The following is a 17,062-nucleotide window of genomic DNA, read 5'->3' on the forward strand; positions in this document are numbered from 1 at the left end:
TAAGGGTACTGGTCCTATTGGATTGAGGCCATTCTGATTCAGTTTGGCCTCATATTGACTAATAGGATCTTTGATGCTCCTATATACAAATGAACTCATAGCCACAGGACTGGGAGTTAGGACTTGAACATATCTTCATTGAAGGCATGATTCAATTCATGAGAAGTTGTGTGGATTATGGTTTTTATATGTATATACATACACAATCATGAACAGAATGTGTACATGAATGCATGTGTTCATATATGTGCATGCATGTATATATGTATACATGCACAAACATGAACCGATTCTCACAAAACCATGCACATGAAGGAACATGTATATGAACACTTTCTTACTGAGAAACTTGGACAGTATCTGTTGGCTCCTTTAATTTCATGTTCTTGCTACGATTGGTGGCACTGAGAGAAGGCAGATACATAGGTACTTAATAAATACTTTGAAACCAACTCTTGAAATCCTGGCCCATGACTAATGAAAATGTACTTCATCAGTGACTTGAGATAGTGTTTACAAAATTTAAGTAAAATTTAAATAAAATAATAATTAAATATATTTGGCTGAAAGCAAGCAACTGAAAATTAAGGCTCAAATTGCTATGTTTTTACATAAAGAGGTATTTTTCTTCATTCTCCTTGTTATGTAGTTAATACTTCTATCTCTACTTCTCAATTTGAGGAAAATTAATTGTAAAATAAGAATAGATATCATTAAGGCCATTTTCATCTGTGAATAAGAATCAAAGCTTAAAATTTGTATTTTGGCTAAAAAATTTTTAAATGGCTGTGATTTAAATTTCAGTTAAATTAAGCAAACATTTATTGAGTCTTTTCTATATGTCACACACCTTTTTAGTGTTAGAAGAACAAAAATTAATAGGAGGAGATCTGTAACTTCAAGAGGCTTACACGGAAGAAAAAGGAAGACATTATTTTGGTCTAGTCTGGGAAATAGGTGATGCTTTCTGCAGGACTATGAAAGGTAATTCACCTGCCCTATTTCAGGTCAGCATATCTTGCTTCTTAAATTCTTAAGTTGTAATTCAAGCAAATACAACTACAAAAAGGCTGTCTCAGTAATAAACCCCTCAGGGATTACTATTTCACAATTTAAAATTTGGAGGTAAATTACTTTTTCTCTGAGTCATTAGATATCGTTTGTGACTGTTTCGGGGATTCTTTAGGATAGGAGGACTCATCAAGTCTGAAGTTAGATATCAAAAGTGAAACTCCTCTGAATTCACTTTTAGGAAGTTTTGTGCACAAAACCACTGTTTAATAACATCCTTTAATAGTCACATTGTTTTAATGTTAGGAGAGTTTTCATGGCATGTTGCTATAAAGGGAAGCACAACTGACTGTGTACCAAAAGTCTTGGTATCTAGACCTGGTTTTTGTGGGTAACAACTGTATGACTTTAAAACTGAAATAATCACATCCAATTTGCATACATTATAGGCTTGTTGTAGGATTATCTTAAATAGTGAATATGAAATCGTAAGTGCAATATGAAATTCAACAAATAAAAGCAATTACTTTTTTAAGTTTAAAAATAAGATGCTTATTAGGAAAAATGGTGCAGTACATTTTTCATTCAACAAGCAACAAGTTTCTACTTTTTATAATCCCTGACTTCAGAGAGTTTATAATTTTACAGGGAGAAAGACGAAGTTGTACACTTACTTTATGTGAAGAAGAGTGTATCAACATGATCCAACAATAACTGGCACTGATTTTTCATGGAAAGATGTGATTCTACAAGGATTTGTAAAGCAGTTCAACTGTCAGCCTCGTTTGTCAAGATTTGTGCCTTGACTCTGAAATAAATCAGCCCTAAAACTGGGAGCCACTGTGCATCCATACCTATTTCTTATTTTCACAAGATTCCATGATATGTTACAATCATCACAAATACCTTCTAGAGACTGAGAATGAATCGTTACAATGATCTGTGTTGTTTATATTATCCACAGTGTATTTTGGGAGTCTTTTAAGGGCTAGGTTTACTATGTGAGTGCGGTTAATGAAATTAATCTAATGATGTTTTTGACCTTCTTAAGACTGATAAACATGTGCTCTATCTCTATACTTTGACACATTTAACAAGTGTCTTAGACTGCAATGTTTTAATTACATATATTGTTGTTTAGCTATTTAAGTTTATGTGGATGTGGAGTCCACAAAATAGTCAGAATGGTTAAGTATAGGTCATCTTAATGATTAATTTATTTTTCCCTAAACTTCATTAAACAGTGTCTTCTTATATTTCACCCTATGCATCTTGAATTACACTGAGCTTTTTTGTCACCCTTCATTGTATTTGGGGCATCATTAGGTACTGCTTGAGAGTTCAGTGACAGTGAAATAAAACAATATTTAATTAAACATGTAAAAAATTAGTGATGGCAGTGATAGAGGAAAATTTATAGCCTTAAAGGCTTATATTAAAAAAGAAGAAAGCACTAAAATCACAGACTTAAATGCATACCAGAAGGAAACAGAGGAGCAAACTAATCCCAAATCAAGCAGAAGGAAAGAAATAATAAGGATTAGAGCAGAAATAACTGAATAACAAATAGAGGGAATTAGCAAAAGCTAATGTTGGTTCTTTGAAAGGATCAATAAAATTGAGAAAACCATAGCTAGACTGACAAAGAAAAAAGAGAGAGAAAACACAAATAAATGGTATAAAAAATGAGAAGGAGGGCGTTATCACTGAACTCACAGAAATAAAAAGCATCATAAGAGGATACTATGAACTGTATGTCAACAAGTTAAACAACTTAGATGAAATGAACAAATTCCTAGAAACACATAAAAAACCTACATTGATTCTAGAAAAATCAGATCTCAACAATCTAATTACAAGTAGAGACTGAATCAGTCATCACAAATCTCCCAACAAAGGAAAGCCCAGGACCAAATAACTTCACAGGTAAATTTTAGCAATCATTCCAAGAGGATTTAATATCAACATGCTATAGCAGTCACATTTATTACAGAGTTGTAATAGTTATTTCTAAATTCTGAGATACTGATCTATTTGTGTATAACCTGGTTGTTCCCTGAAACTTTGGATATTTATGTGACACATAAGACTCATAGTTAGAGCTCTGAAGTTAGGAAAGTCAGCATTACCCTGTACAGCAACAGTTAAAAAGAAGTTGAAAAAGTGATCAGACTTCAGCTAGAAATATGAATGAAACAGATCTGCATAGGATACAAGTAAATCAGAATACATGGTAAAGGATGATATGGTTCATATTTTAAAACCTCAACTTCTGTGTGAGACCCAAGGAAGAGATGTTTACTTGGTACAAAATTTGTATTTTGGGTATTGCATTGTCTAATTTAACATGTATGGTCAGTTTATTCGAACACCATAATTACATGGACTCTTGAACAAGGAGTTAGATCTTTTCGGTTTGTCCAGGTTAATGCAATGCCCCAATATATCCTCAAGTAATCTGAACTAAGAATAAAAAAGTATTTGCAAAGTCCCCTTGGGAAACTGGGAAGAAAGGAGATAATATTAAACTTCTTATCTTGGGAATTCTTGATATTCCCAAAGCAGTGGGGACAACTAATTCAATAGGCTGGACCTTCAGTTTTGGGGTTTGCCCCTATGAAACTTATTCCTGCAAAGGAGAAGCTAAACTTCCTTATAATTATGCCTAAGAGTCACCCTCAGAGAACCTCTTTTCACTCAGATATGGCCTCTCTTTCTAAGCCAACTCAGCAGGTGAACTCATTGCCCTCCTCATTACGTGGGACATGACTCCCAAGGGCACAGATCCCTCTGGCAATGTGGGACAGGACTCCCAGGATGAGCAGGGACCTGGCATTATGGGATTGAGAAAGCCTTCTTGACCAAAAGGGGGAAGAGAGAAATGGGGCAAAATAAAGTTTCAGTGACTGAGAGATTTCAAAGAGTCAAGAGACTGTTCTGGAGGTTATTCTTATGTATTATATAAATATCCTTTTTTTAATGGTGTATTGGAGGGGCTAGAGGGAAGTACCTAAAACTGTTGAAGTTTTCCAGCCTTGATTCTTGAAAACGATTGTCTAACTATATGGCTTTTATAGTGTGACTGTGTGATTATGAAAACCTTATATATGATGCTCATTTTAGCCAGGGTATGGATAGATGAATGAAATAGTAAGGACAATAAATAAAAAATAAATAATAGGAAGGGATAAAGGGTAAAAAAATTGGGTAAATTGACATATCAGTGGTCAATGAGAAGGAGGGATAAGGGAGAGGGAGGAGTAAGGAATATGGGACTTATGACAAAGATCACCCTACATCCAAAGCCAGATAAAGATACCATAGAAAAAGAAAATTACAGACTAAATAGTGGTATTATTCACAATTGCCAAAAGAGGAAAGTAACTTGAGTATGCATCAACTGATGAATGGGTAAACAAGATGTGGTGTGTGGATATACATATATATACCACACACACACACACACACATATATATATATATATACACATGTACGTACATGTATATATATATATATACACAGTGGAATATTATTCATCCTAAAAAGAAATGAAGCCTTGATACACGAGACAACGTATTTGAACCTTGATGGCATTATGCAGAGTGAAATAAGCCAGGCATGAAGGGACACATACTGTATGATCTCACTAATATGAACCAATCATATTAATCAAACTCACAGAGTTAGAATCTAGAATATAGGTTATTGAGGGATAAATTGAGGGTAGAGAATGGGGAGTTAATACTCAATTTGTACAGAATTTCTATTTAGATTGCTTTTTAAAAATTTTTGGAAATGGATACTTGTTCTGGTCTCACATTATTGTTACGTGTAATTATCAGCGCTGAATTACATATGTAAATGTCATTAAAAGGGCAAATTTTAGGTATATATGTTACTAAAAAATTTAAACGATAATACGTAATAAAAGAATCCTATTGTAAGTGATGTACTATAATTATAGTATAAGAATATTCTTTCACGATGTATAACAAATGTATGGCACTAATACAAGGTATAGTAATAAGGGAAAATGAATTTAAAATATGGACTATGGTTAAAAGTATAATTTTAATATTCTTTCATTATTTGTAACAAAAGTACCGCGCTAATGCAAAGTATCAAAGTAGGGGAGGTAATAATGCTGTTGAAATGCAATATACCAGAAATGATTTGGCTTTTAGAATGGGGATTTATTAGGTCACTAATTTACATTTCTAAGGCCATGAAAATGTCCAAAAAAAAAGGCATTTAAAAGAGGATACCTTCACTCAAGAAAGGCCAATTATGTTCAGGGTTTTTCTGTCACATGGGAAAGCATAATGACATTTCCCGGCCCTTCTCTCTTGGCTTGCCTTCCCAATTGGCACTGTAAGCTCTTGTGCATTCTTTTGCCTTTTCCTGGGGCAATTTCTTTTTTGAAGTATCTGTTGGTCTTTTCTTAGTTTTTCCAGGGCAAACTCTGTATTTCATCTCTTAGCTTACCACCCCCCAGGTCATCTAAAATCTGTTTCTGAGCATCTGTCCTTTCTCCAAAATATCTCCCTCTTAAAGGACTACAGTAAGCAGATTAAGACCCACCATGAATGCATGGGATCACATCTCCATGGAAACAAACTAATTAAAATGTCTCACCTAACAATGGGTCTGTCCCCGAGATTGGGTTAAAAGAGCATAATTTTTCTGGAATACATAACAGTTTCAAACCAGCACAGGGGAATATGGGAACACTGTATTTTACATGATTTTTTTGTAAACCTACAATTTCTTTAATTAAAAAAATTAAATGCATATACATATAAAGCAATGGTTCAAGTGTAAAAAAAATCATGTAATAAGCATCATCTGAAGTACTATAAAAGTGTGTCCTATATTAAAGACATTCAATATAACTACTCTTATTTTAAAATCTCATTAATTGCAGAATACAAAAGAATATTACCTCTCGAATTTATTAGTTATAGAATTTCATTAAAGAATTTAAGATTCAAATTCTTTAAAATTTCAAAATAATAAAATATTCGACACACATGCACACATACATTTATTTCCACACTTCATGTTCCTTCTGTAGTGGTGAGAAACACATATCACAGCCATTTTTTCCGAACTGTTTTTGTGCATATTTTTTACTGAAGTAATGCACTAAACTTTAAATCAAAAATAAATATTTTAATTCCCTCTTGTTTGGTTTCTCTGCATTAATATTTCATCAAAGTAACCTCTTCAATGTGAAATCCAGATGAAATATGATTATAGAAAATGTCATCAATAATGGAGTATCTCTTTTTTCATAGAAAAGAATTGCAAGAGTTTTAAAATTCCGAGTATATATATATATATGTGTGTGTGTGTGTGTGTATATATATATATATATCATATCATATATATTATATTAAAGGACCCCTTGTTCTTGTGCTTCCAACACACATATTTACAATTTTGTATAAGAAGAACTTAAAAAATTGCATAATAACAATTTGTTTAAATACTTAAGCATGCAGTCTGATATTTAATTAGATTTTAAGTATTAAGAAAGTACTCATAGAATTACTTTAAATAGTCAAATTTTGTTCAAAAATTAAATATTAATCATTGTCATTTGTAGCAGTGAAATAATAATTCTCCATAGAAGATTCCCCAAGATAGTATTCCTGATGAACTTCCCATGTTGTAGTAAATAGTAAAGACCTGCTGGAGACTTGAGTTCAAGAAACAAGCATCCCATCATTTGTAATAAAACATGACTCTTCACAAAAATCTAATGAAGAAGAAAGAAAGATTATGTCAAACCTGGTCTGGGAGAGAACCTTTTTGCGTGATATGATTCATCATCTTTTCCAGTGAAGAGATAAATTTTCATCATAAAATGCTTAAGCAGAAATATAATACATTTTAATGGCAATATAACTTATTTTTAGGAAATTATTCACCCATTCAATTGATCTTCAATTAAATATCATACTAAATATCTTTAAAAATGCATTAATATCTTTTTGTATGTTTTTCAATATGACAATTAACTAATTAGCCTCTGCTATAAAATACTCCTACTTAAAATGAATCTTTGAATTGGTCTATTACTGGCTTTTTTCTGCCTATGCAAAAGAAAACTTTGATGTATGTTAACTAAAATGCCTGAAAAGTTTTCTTCAACATGACTTAAAAAGGAATTATACTTTCATTTTCCAGGGTAAGAGTTTATGCATTAAACAAAGAACATATCACAATGTAAGTGCTCTGTACAGAATAAATGATCACTAAATATTGATTTAATTAAATTGGATTTTACATACTTTAGGATGGTAGTTTTATATCATGTCTCAATTTTCTTTTCAAACCCTTTCTTTAGTCAAAGCCATCACTTTCTCGAGTAAAATTGACAAAGAATGAACTACTTTACCACATTAGTACAAGGAAAGGAATCTTAGATGCCTAAAATGCATTGTGCATGCTACAAATGTGTTTCCATGTAGATATATGTATCCTGAGAGGTATGAGAAAGCACAAAGTCTCTTTTGCTTAATTGGAGAGTTTCCTAATCAGTTCTCCCTTCATGTACGAAAATAAGACCTTAGTTCTTTCAATAGATTTTTTTTATAGATACATTCATATATATCTGTATGCAATAAGAAGGCACACATTAAAATCTGTTCTACTACATTCTCCACCTCACAGCCTCCCCTAGTTACTTTCTTCTTCATTTAAATGTAAGAATGCACATTTACATGAACCTCCTTTGAAACAGCAGTAGAAAGGGATTAAGGGAGGTGTTTGTATCCTTTCCCTGACAGAAGTCTAAAGTGAACCCAGATAATCGGGACCAGGTCCAAGAATCCCTAGGGCTCTTCCTCTCCATCAACAGCAATTGAGAGACAACCCCCCCTCCCCAACCACTTGGAGCAAGTGGTGTCTCCAGATCTCTTCACCTCCAACAAGACAGACTTGAGAGCGCAGCACTTCATCTGTAACCCAATGACCTACAACAATTATTGACATATTGTAGTGAGATCCCAAACCATCTGCACTCACACGGCTTACTTATTATTCCACTGTCTTCATCAACATTACATTTCATTACAGGAGTTCTTGACTAGGAAGATCAATGTGCAAAAACAATTTCATTGTCCACTACAGAACTTCCTCAAAGACCTAACAATTCTTCAATAGAAATTTGAGGGAATTTGATGGTTAGATAGAAAGCATCAAAAGAAGGTCTATACTTCCTGACTGTTTGAATCCCTCATCTCAAAATCCTTCCCTTACTTTGTCTTCCAATCCTAAACTAATTATCATGATTCTTAGTGTAATCTTAATCAAGAGCCCCTTATTGAAAGATACCTTAAATCTTTCAAATCATCAAAGTCTGATATCTGATATTCTGACTTTACCTGTCCAGCTGCCCAGATTCTGTCAAGATGGTGCACTCCCTTTCTAAGTTAGACAATAAACTCAATTTTCTCCAATCAGCCCATTTTAGTTATATTTTGGGGAGCCAGAATTTGGTGCACTGAATTAAGAATTAAGAATTAAGGTGCACTGAAGAAATACCCAAATGGAAATAAATTATTCCTATAAATTAGGATTCAAAGCTAGCAATACTTAAATTATTGTTGAAATCTTTAATTTGAATGCATCCTTCTAGAGCATCAATGGATCACAAGAATTTGTTCAGTAGTCGAAGCAGAACTTGTTCATAGACTTGAACTTATTAAGTTGACATAAGCAGAGGGTATTTTTATATCCAGTATTTTCTTCAGCAGTGTCTTTATTAAGCAATTTGGAATGTCAGAAAGAATTAAAGAGAAATCTAATGAGAAAAATTCAAGCGTGTTTAAAAAACATTTGAAATGAATATACAAAGAGAAAGGTGAGTGAAAGAGGTATGTGGAAAAATTGGAAAAATTAATTCCACAGAAGAAAGATTTTTTATTCTACAAATTGAAAAAATAATTTAAGATGAGAGGCTAAAACATTGGGATATTGTTGATATTTGGCTTCCTCATTCATTTTAATTAACATGAAAAAGAAAACAAAAGCAAAATGGAAAAGTTGAGTTAGGTAAAGCATGGTGTGTTTTTTTGCATATATGCCTTGACTGGTGGAATTTTGTATGCAAAAAAGAAAAATTATAGGTTTATTTCAATTATCTATTTAATATACAGGTAAATAAAGATAAAATTAAAGGTCTGGTTTTTCCTTAAGCTTTTAAGTTCAGCATACAATTATTAGTTTTATGTTTTACAAGCCTGGCAGATTTTAGTAATATTTTTCAGACAGACATTGCACCAAGTCTTGTTTCATTTTATTTTACATGGGCAGGCACCAGGACTCGAACCCAGGTCTCCGTCCTTTTTTTGTTCGGAATCACAAATAAAAATGAATTATTTTATTGCACATTTCGATTTACAGCTACTAAAATCTAACTCTTATCAGTAACAATAGTCAAAGGTTTGGAAATGGGCAAAGAAATGACTGGGTACGGACATTGTCTCTCAGACTCTCTGGGTATAATCTGATTCTATACGGGCATGCACTGTTAGGTCTCTGTCACAACTCTGTAGAGGTAGAAGTTAAATTACAGGAACTTGATAATAATGCAAAGTTTGTTGACCATAAAAACGCAAACGATTCCTTCTGTTAACAACAGAAATGAAGTTTCTCTATTAGGACATATAAATCTCTGCCAGTCAAATCTTCAAATCAACACATTTTATTATTCTAGTTTTCCTTCAGTAATCAGGGAGTTTAATAAAAGTTTGATCGTGTTGATTTTATGTTTTTATGAGAGTCGTGATTTTACAATTTTAAAAAGTAACACTCTAACAGGTCAAATTATCTAAAACAATTTCAAGCATATAACATATTTTTAAAAAGAGAGAGAACAGATTCTTTCCTAACAGAATATTAATAATATTGGTGTTTTAATTATTTTAAACTTTGCTATAGTTCATTCATTTTCTTTCCAAATTTGAAAAGTGCATACACATTGAAAGGGACAAAAATCAATTCAGTTAAGTTATCTGCCACCAGATGACTTAAGAAATTTAAGCCTAGTAGGAAACCCTAAAGCTGCAATATCCATAGCTTCTTCTCATCTCCATAAATATTATATTCAGCTCTTTTTCTAAGTTCTGGGCTAAGAATTCTTAAATTACCTAATTCTCTGTCTCCTTGGTTTGTAAAACCTACCCCGGTTACTCCCTTGACTGGATCATACATTTCATCATTTCTTAAAGGTCTTCTTTACTTCTACAACCCTAAAACTTGATGCAATCCTAAACTCTTCCATATTTGTAGGACCACTCAATTTTTGTATGTTTTTTGCATAGTTTTGTGTGATATGTCACAATTTGTTAAATCATCCTACTGACAGGTTGAATTCTTCCTCATAAAAGCACATCACTAAAAAAAAAAATATTTTACCCAAAGAAATAATTTTAGGTGAGAAGGTTGAACCTTGTAGTCTGGACAGACAAGTATCTTCAGGGAGAAAATGGCATAAAAGAGTATATATTTTATCAAGACTTCCTGGGAAAAAAATAATGACGACTATTTCATATATTCTGGCAATGCTGCTTCATTCAAACTTTCAATTAGAAAACATTCTTCAAGCCAAATTAAATAAATTCTATATCCATTATTCTTCTATTGTCTACCCAAATATAATATGAAAAGAAATTATAAAAAAAAACTTAAAAAACCCATTTGATGTATTTAAGATTCTTCCATTTTAATTTCCCATCAGCACAGGATTTTCATAAATGTTTATAAAAATCAATACTGGGGTGGTGCAATGGTGGCTCAGTGGCAGAATTCTCGTCTGCCATGCTGGAGACCTGGGTTCGACTCCCAGTGCCTGCCCATGCAAAAAAAAAAAAAAAAAAGAAAAAAATGTCAGTACCTGACCCTGATTGGTGAATTATTTTAAGTCCTGAAACCACACCTTTGTTTAACATGGGTTTGAAAGGACATGGCACTTCAGTGGCCCTCTGGTTAGGGGAACTTGAGGACAATTGCACTGGTTTGAAACAATAATGAGTAATCTTTAAGGCTGACTACAGAAATGTATCTGTCATTCTGACATGTTAGAAGAAATCTACTGGAAATGTTGGTGGCAAGAACATAAAATGGACTTGTTGAGATATAAGATATCCAAAAGGAGATAGATTTAAAGACATCCCATTAATCAAACTGACAACAGAAAAGCCCACGTAGAGAAAAGAGCACAGATGTCTTACTAAACCATGGCTCATTAATTTTTCTTTCTTCCCTTTCCTTTTTTCTTTGTATTTTCTATTGGAATATTTCTTGAGTTTAAACAGAGTCGGTTTCACAGGGACAATTTAAAGCTTGCCACTTTCAACATAGCAATTTATTTGAGAGATGTAAATATTTTTTTAAAACTAACTCTTACCCACGAGATTCAAATTTAATTTTTTCTCATCTAGGATTAAAAATAGCATGCAATAAAATGTTAGATAGAGAAACACAAGTATTTACACAAACAAGTGGAATCCAAAGTGCTAATGACCTAAATGCTTTGCAAGGGATGACACACTAAATGATAGTCAAAGTCTTGACTAACATTAGCAATAAGTCAAGTCTAAAAATGGACAGTTTCTTTTAAAGATCTTGTATTAGTTAGGGTTCTCTAGAGAAACAGAACCAACAGGGAACACTTGCAAATATAAAATTTATGAAAGTGTCTCACGTGACCGTAGGAACGCAGAGTCCAAAATCCACAGGGCAGGCTGCGAAGCCGATGACTCCAATGGATGGCCTGGACGAACTCCACAGGAGAGGCTCACCAGCCAAAGCAGGAAATGCAACTGTCTCCTCTGAGTCCTCCTTAAAAGGCTTCCCATGATTGGATTTAGCATCACTAATTGCAGAAGACACTCCCCTTTGGCTGATTACAAATGGAATCAGCTGTGGATGTAGCTGACGTGATCATGACCTAATCCTATGAAATGTCCTCATTGCAACAGACAGGCCAGCGCTTGCCCGATCAGATGAACAGGTACCACAACTTGGCCAAGTTGACACCTGTCCCTAACCATGACAGATCTTTTAAAAAATTTACAAAAAATTTGTTAGTATAATCAATAAATTGAACAAATATGACTCTTGAGATGTGAATGTAAAAATAATGCTTTCTTTCTTTTCCATGGATACTTTAGATTCTGCAGTCTCATTCCTATCCCCAATTAGATAAAAAGAGTATGTTGATTTTTTTTGTGAACCCCGGGTGATAGAAAATTCAATACATCATCTAAACTCCAAAAACACAGACTCAGTGGGGAGTTAATATGTTTGGTCTGTCAAATGCAATTGTAATAAAAATTCAAACTTCAGTTATGTGTTCACTCTTTGAGTGAAGTCAAGCTGTAGTGAGACAAGACTGGCAAAGTTAGGTTCTTCTCACTCTACTTTGCATATTCCACCTTCTCTACTCATTAGCACCTACTCACTTCTAATCCTTAGGGGTGAAGAGGAGGGAAGGAGAAGGGGACAAGGGCAGGAACAATGCTACTTATTGGCCCTGTGCTGACATCAGTCTTTTCTAACCCTAACAGACATTTCATCAATTGCACTTATTATTCTTTTGTGAATGTTCTCATTCTCCTATTTCACCTATGACCACAAAGGACTGGCTACTTAAGGTTACTTGTTAGGAGAAATACATTTCTATTTCCACCTTACCTATTATGACAGACCTTTCTCATACTGCAAAAGGGACTAACAGAACTAATTGAACTAGGGCTATCCAGCTCATGAAAAAGTAGGAGGAAATGTTTTGGGTTTTTCTTGAAACAAAGATTCAGATAAACTGATTGAACAAAAGTCTAGACTTAGGAGAACTATGTTGACAGAATAACCTGAAACAAGTCTAAGATCTAGTGTACATTACCCCAACGTTTTAGAAAATGCCCTCCAAATTCCTAAACTTACTGAACACCAGAGCTAGGAGACTATTTTTTTTTAAATTTTGTCTCTGGATTGTGCTTGCTATTTTTTGTGTCAATCTGCATATATGATAAGTGTTTCCAGAGTGTGTGAATGTGAGATCTTCTTGATTAGATACATTCATTTAAAACCCTGTTGTTGGACTCTGAACAAATCAGTTGAATGCACGGCCAAGACAGGCTATAATTCCTAAAGCTTTCCAAGGTTTTATAATGGAAACACTGCCTCATAGTAAGAGTAGAACAAGAATTTAGTCTTTGCATACAAGATTTAACAAGATTGTGATGATATACAATGCTGTATCCTGGATTTAATGGCTCTTTCTGGATAGTGAATGTTTCTGGCACTGTGAACCACAAAGGAAGTAGCCAGAATTGTTCCCACTGTGACTGGCATCATTGCAAATGGCTGATACTACTAGCACTTGGCATGCTATTTTGGACCTTGGCAATGCTCTCTTTTTTCTACCTCTCCAGAAATATGGTCAATGTCAGTTTGCCTTTATCATGAAAAGCATTCAATACATATTTACTGCTTGAAATGTTAAACCATGTTATCTGCTAGTTGGACAAACTCTAGCATAGTTTGAACTGCTGGTTGAAATTCATACATTCCATTAGACTGATGGATATGTTGCTAATCCTACAGTTATGAAAATGCCTTCTTACATTGCAAGACATTTCTGCTAGTTTGTAATTATTATGTACCCCAGAAAAGCCACATTGTTTCAATCCTAATCCAATCTTGTGGGGACAGACCCATTATTTACCATGGGAATTTTCGATTAGATTGTTTCCATGGACATGTTACCTACCCAATTGTGAGTAGGGCCTTTTGATAAGGTTATTTCCATGGAGATGTGTCACCCCCATTCAAGGTGTGTCCCAATCCATTTACGGGAATCCTTTAAGAGAGTTCACTCTGGATGAGAAGAGCCAAGCAGAAATATCCCAAGTGCTAAGCAAGGACTCACAGAAATAGCCAGAACCTGGAGATAACCTGCAAGGACTCAGAAATAGCACAACCTGGAGATAACCAAGAGAATCTAAGAAATGAAAGCCAGAGTTTGCCCCAGAGAAGCTAATTGAAGGTCCACAGACACTTGATAGGAAAAGCCACTGGAATCAGTAGTTGGAGACAATGAACAGGGAGCAGGGACCTCAGACACCAGCCAGGTGCCTTCCCAGCTGACAGAAGTGTCTCAGCTGCTGCTCGTCTTTCCTCCAAGAAGGTATTGTCTTATCGGTGTCTTAATTTGGACATTTTCACAGCTTTAGAATTGTAACTCATGACTAATAAATCTCCCTTATAAAAGCTTATCCATTTCTGTTGTACTGCATTCTGACAGCTTTAGCAAACTGAAACAACATCCAAGCACAGCTCACTGAAGATGGACCATGATAGGTTCAAAATCTAAGGCTCTGATCCCAGTGACTGCGTTTGGTCCACCTGGTCCAAAGGCCAAGGATACAATTTACAACCCAATTATAAAAGAATGTTATTGTTGTAGCCATTAACTATAAATAGGGAGGTCTGACCTTTGATTGGATTTTTGCATTTTGGAAAGAGTACACTGCAAACCTTGGCATTTTCCTAGCACTTTTTTTTTTACATGGACAGACTCCTGGAATCAGATCCGGGTCTCCAGCACAGGAGGCTAGAAGTCTCCCACTGAGCCACGGGTGCACTGCCCTTACTGTGTTTGGATGAGGGCCCTACAGCAAGAAACTTTGGAAATAATCTTCAGAGCAATACAATGGTCTCCTCTGTAGCCACACACTTCCTTTAGAATCCATAAAATTACAGATGCTGTGATCAGCAATTATTGGTGTTTTGGCCATGAAAATTTCACAACTAATTGCAATCTTTGGTAACAATACTCCATGTCTTCTGAGTTTTGGAGTAGTGATTTTCCCCCCACTGTTCTGTGGTAAGTGTCAATTTATTTCTAGGCCCTAGGAGAGACAGATCACTTCTGTGATAGGAAATCGGGACTCTTACCCAGTGTCTACACTCTGAAATTGGTTCTCTTTGAAACAAAATCTCAAAGTGTGGGAGAAAAGATCAGAAAGATTCATTGTGATATGAAAATTGCATCTCTGAATAAGAGATGGTCCTACATGAGTATTAATTTAATGAAGACACATGAGATAATAAAATAAAAAAACAAGAGAAACAACATAAAACTGAAGCAAATCTATAAGGGATTTAATCTAGAGAATTATCTTTACAGTATATATATATATATATATATATATATATATATATATATATATATATATATATATATATGCACACACACAATAATAAGGAGATGCTTGCTCACTGGACCTCAGACTTGCCACCTAAACATAAACTATTATTTTTTTTAACGTGTGTAATTAAGTAATTTTGAGAATTTTAATAGAGCTCAGGAAACTATAAAATAACCAAATATGAAATATACAACTAAAAATTTCAGGGGGCTAAAATTAGGAAAGTGAAATTAAAACAAGTGAACACAGAAGGGAGAATAAGTGAACAGAAAAATTAGAAGAAAGTATTGAGAATGTAGAAGACAAAAAGCTTAAAAATACAGAAGAGATAATAAATTTCACAAAAGATAGAATGAAATGGTCTAATACATAATCAGATTCTATAAAAAAGGGGAGAGAGCATGGGACAGAAATAATATTTAAGGAACTGATAGCTAAGAATTTTCTAAAACATTATTCATAGTAAATTTTTCTTGGGCTCTATATTAGTTTCTGTGGGTTAGAATGTTCAACTACAGAATGGAATGACACTTCCGCTATGAAAAATGTTAATGTTCCAATAAATTGTTAATTGAAACCTTGGAAATATGAGCTTCTTGTTACATGCTTGAATGCAATTTCATGTTTGTTTTATAGAAAAGTTAGATATATTACATTGTTGGATGAATAAATCTCTAATTTTTAATAATGAATAACATTTCTATTACATAAAGGAGGTCAAATAATTTAAGATGGAATTGAAAGGATCCAGCAAGAATTACAGGACCATTTGTCAGGTTAACTGTTTACAGTTTCCCTTACAAAGGTTTTCTTATAGGGCAAAATCAACAAGGGATTAGATTAACCTGTAATAAAGAATTGGGTCACTGTATATGGCAAAAACTTGCCATATATATGGCTGGCTTAATGCCAGGAGAACATGGAAATCGTTAAAGGAACAGATAAGTTTGCAATAATTTCTTGACTCACTACAGAGATTAATTAAGGCTTACTCCTGCAGCTCATGCTAATTTTAAATATGACATGATTAATCATATTTGTTGCGGTTGCTTTCGTTCATGATTCTATATAGGGTATATTGGTAGTGCATACAAATTTCAAAGTTTGTAGAAAGCATGGAACTATATTGTTAGCATGGTATACATTGACTGGACATTCACTTTGAGCAGAGAGCAGGTATTTTCAATTGCACATAGGGTGTATTATGCACGTGGGTGATAAAAGAAGAATGCTGGTGATGATAGTACTAAATGTACTGCTTTCAATTCCTGCTTACCCTTCATCCCCCTGTGTTGGTTTGAAACTGTTATGCACTCCAGAAAAGCCAGATTCTTTTAATCCTAATCCAGTCTTGTAAGGGCAGACTTGTTGTTTGGGTGGGATCATTTTGTTTAAGCTGTTTCCATGGAGATGTGACCCTACTCAACTGTGGGTGGGATGGTTTGATTAGGTGCTTTCCATGGATTCCCATTCAAGCTGGTCTTAATCTACTTACTGGAGTCCTTTGAGAGGGAATCTTTTTGGGAAAAATTCAGCACCGATACAGACAGAGACATTTGGAGATGCACAAAAAAAATTCCCCCAGGGGAAGCTGTTTGAAACCAGAAGCCAAAGGACCAGCAGACACCAGCCACTTGCCTTCCCAGATCGGCCTTTGAGTCAAGGTGTAGTTTTCTGGATGCCTTAGTTTGGTCACTTTTATGGCTTAAAACTGTAAACTTGTAACTTAATAAATTCCCTTTATAATAGCCAACCCATTTTTGGTACATTGCAATTCTGGCAGCATTATCAAACTAAACACCTCCTGTCTACTATTCAGGCAAGTC

Source organism: Tamandua tetradactyla, chromosome 22 (assembly GCF_023851605.1).
Source record: "Tamandua tetradactyla isolate mTamTet1 chromosome 22, mTamTet1.pri, whole genome shotgun sequence".
NCBI lineage: Eukaryota > Metazoa > Chordata > Mammalia > Pilosa > Myrmecophagidae > Tamandua > Tamandua tetradactyla.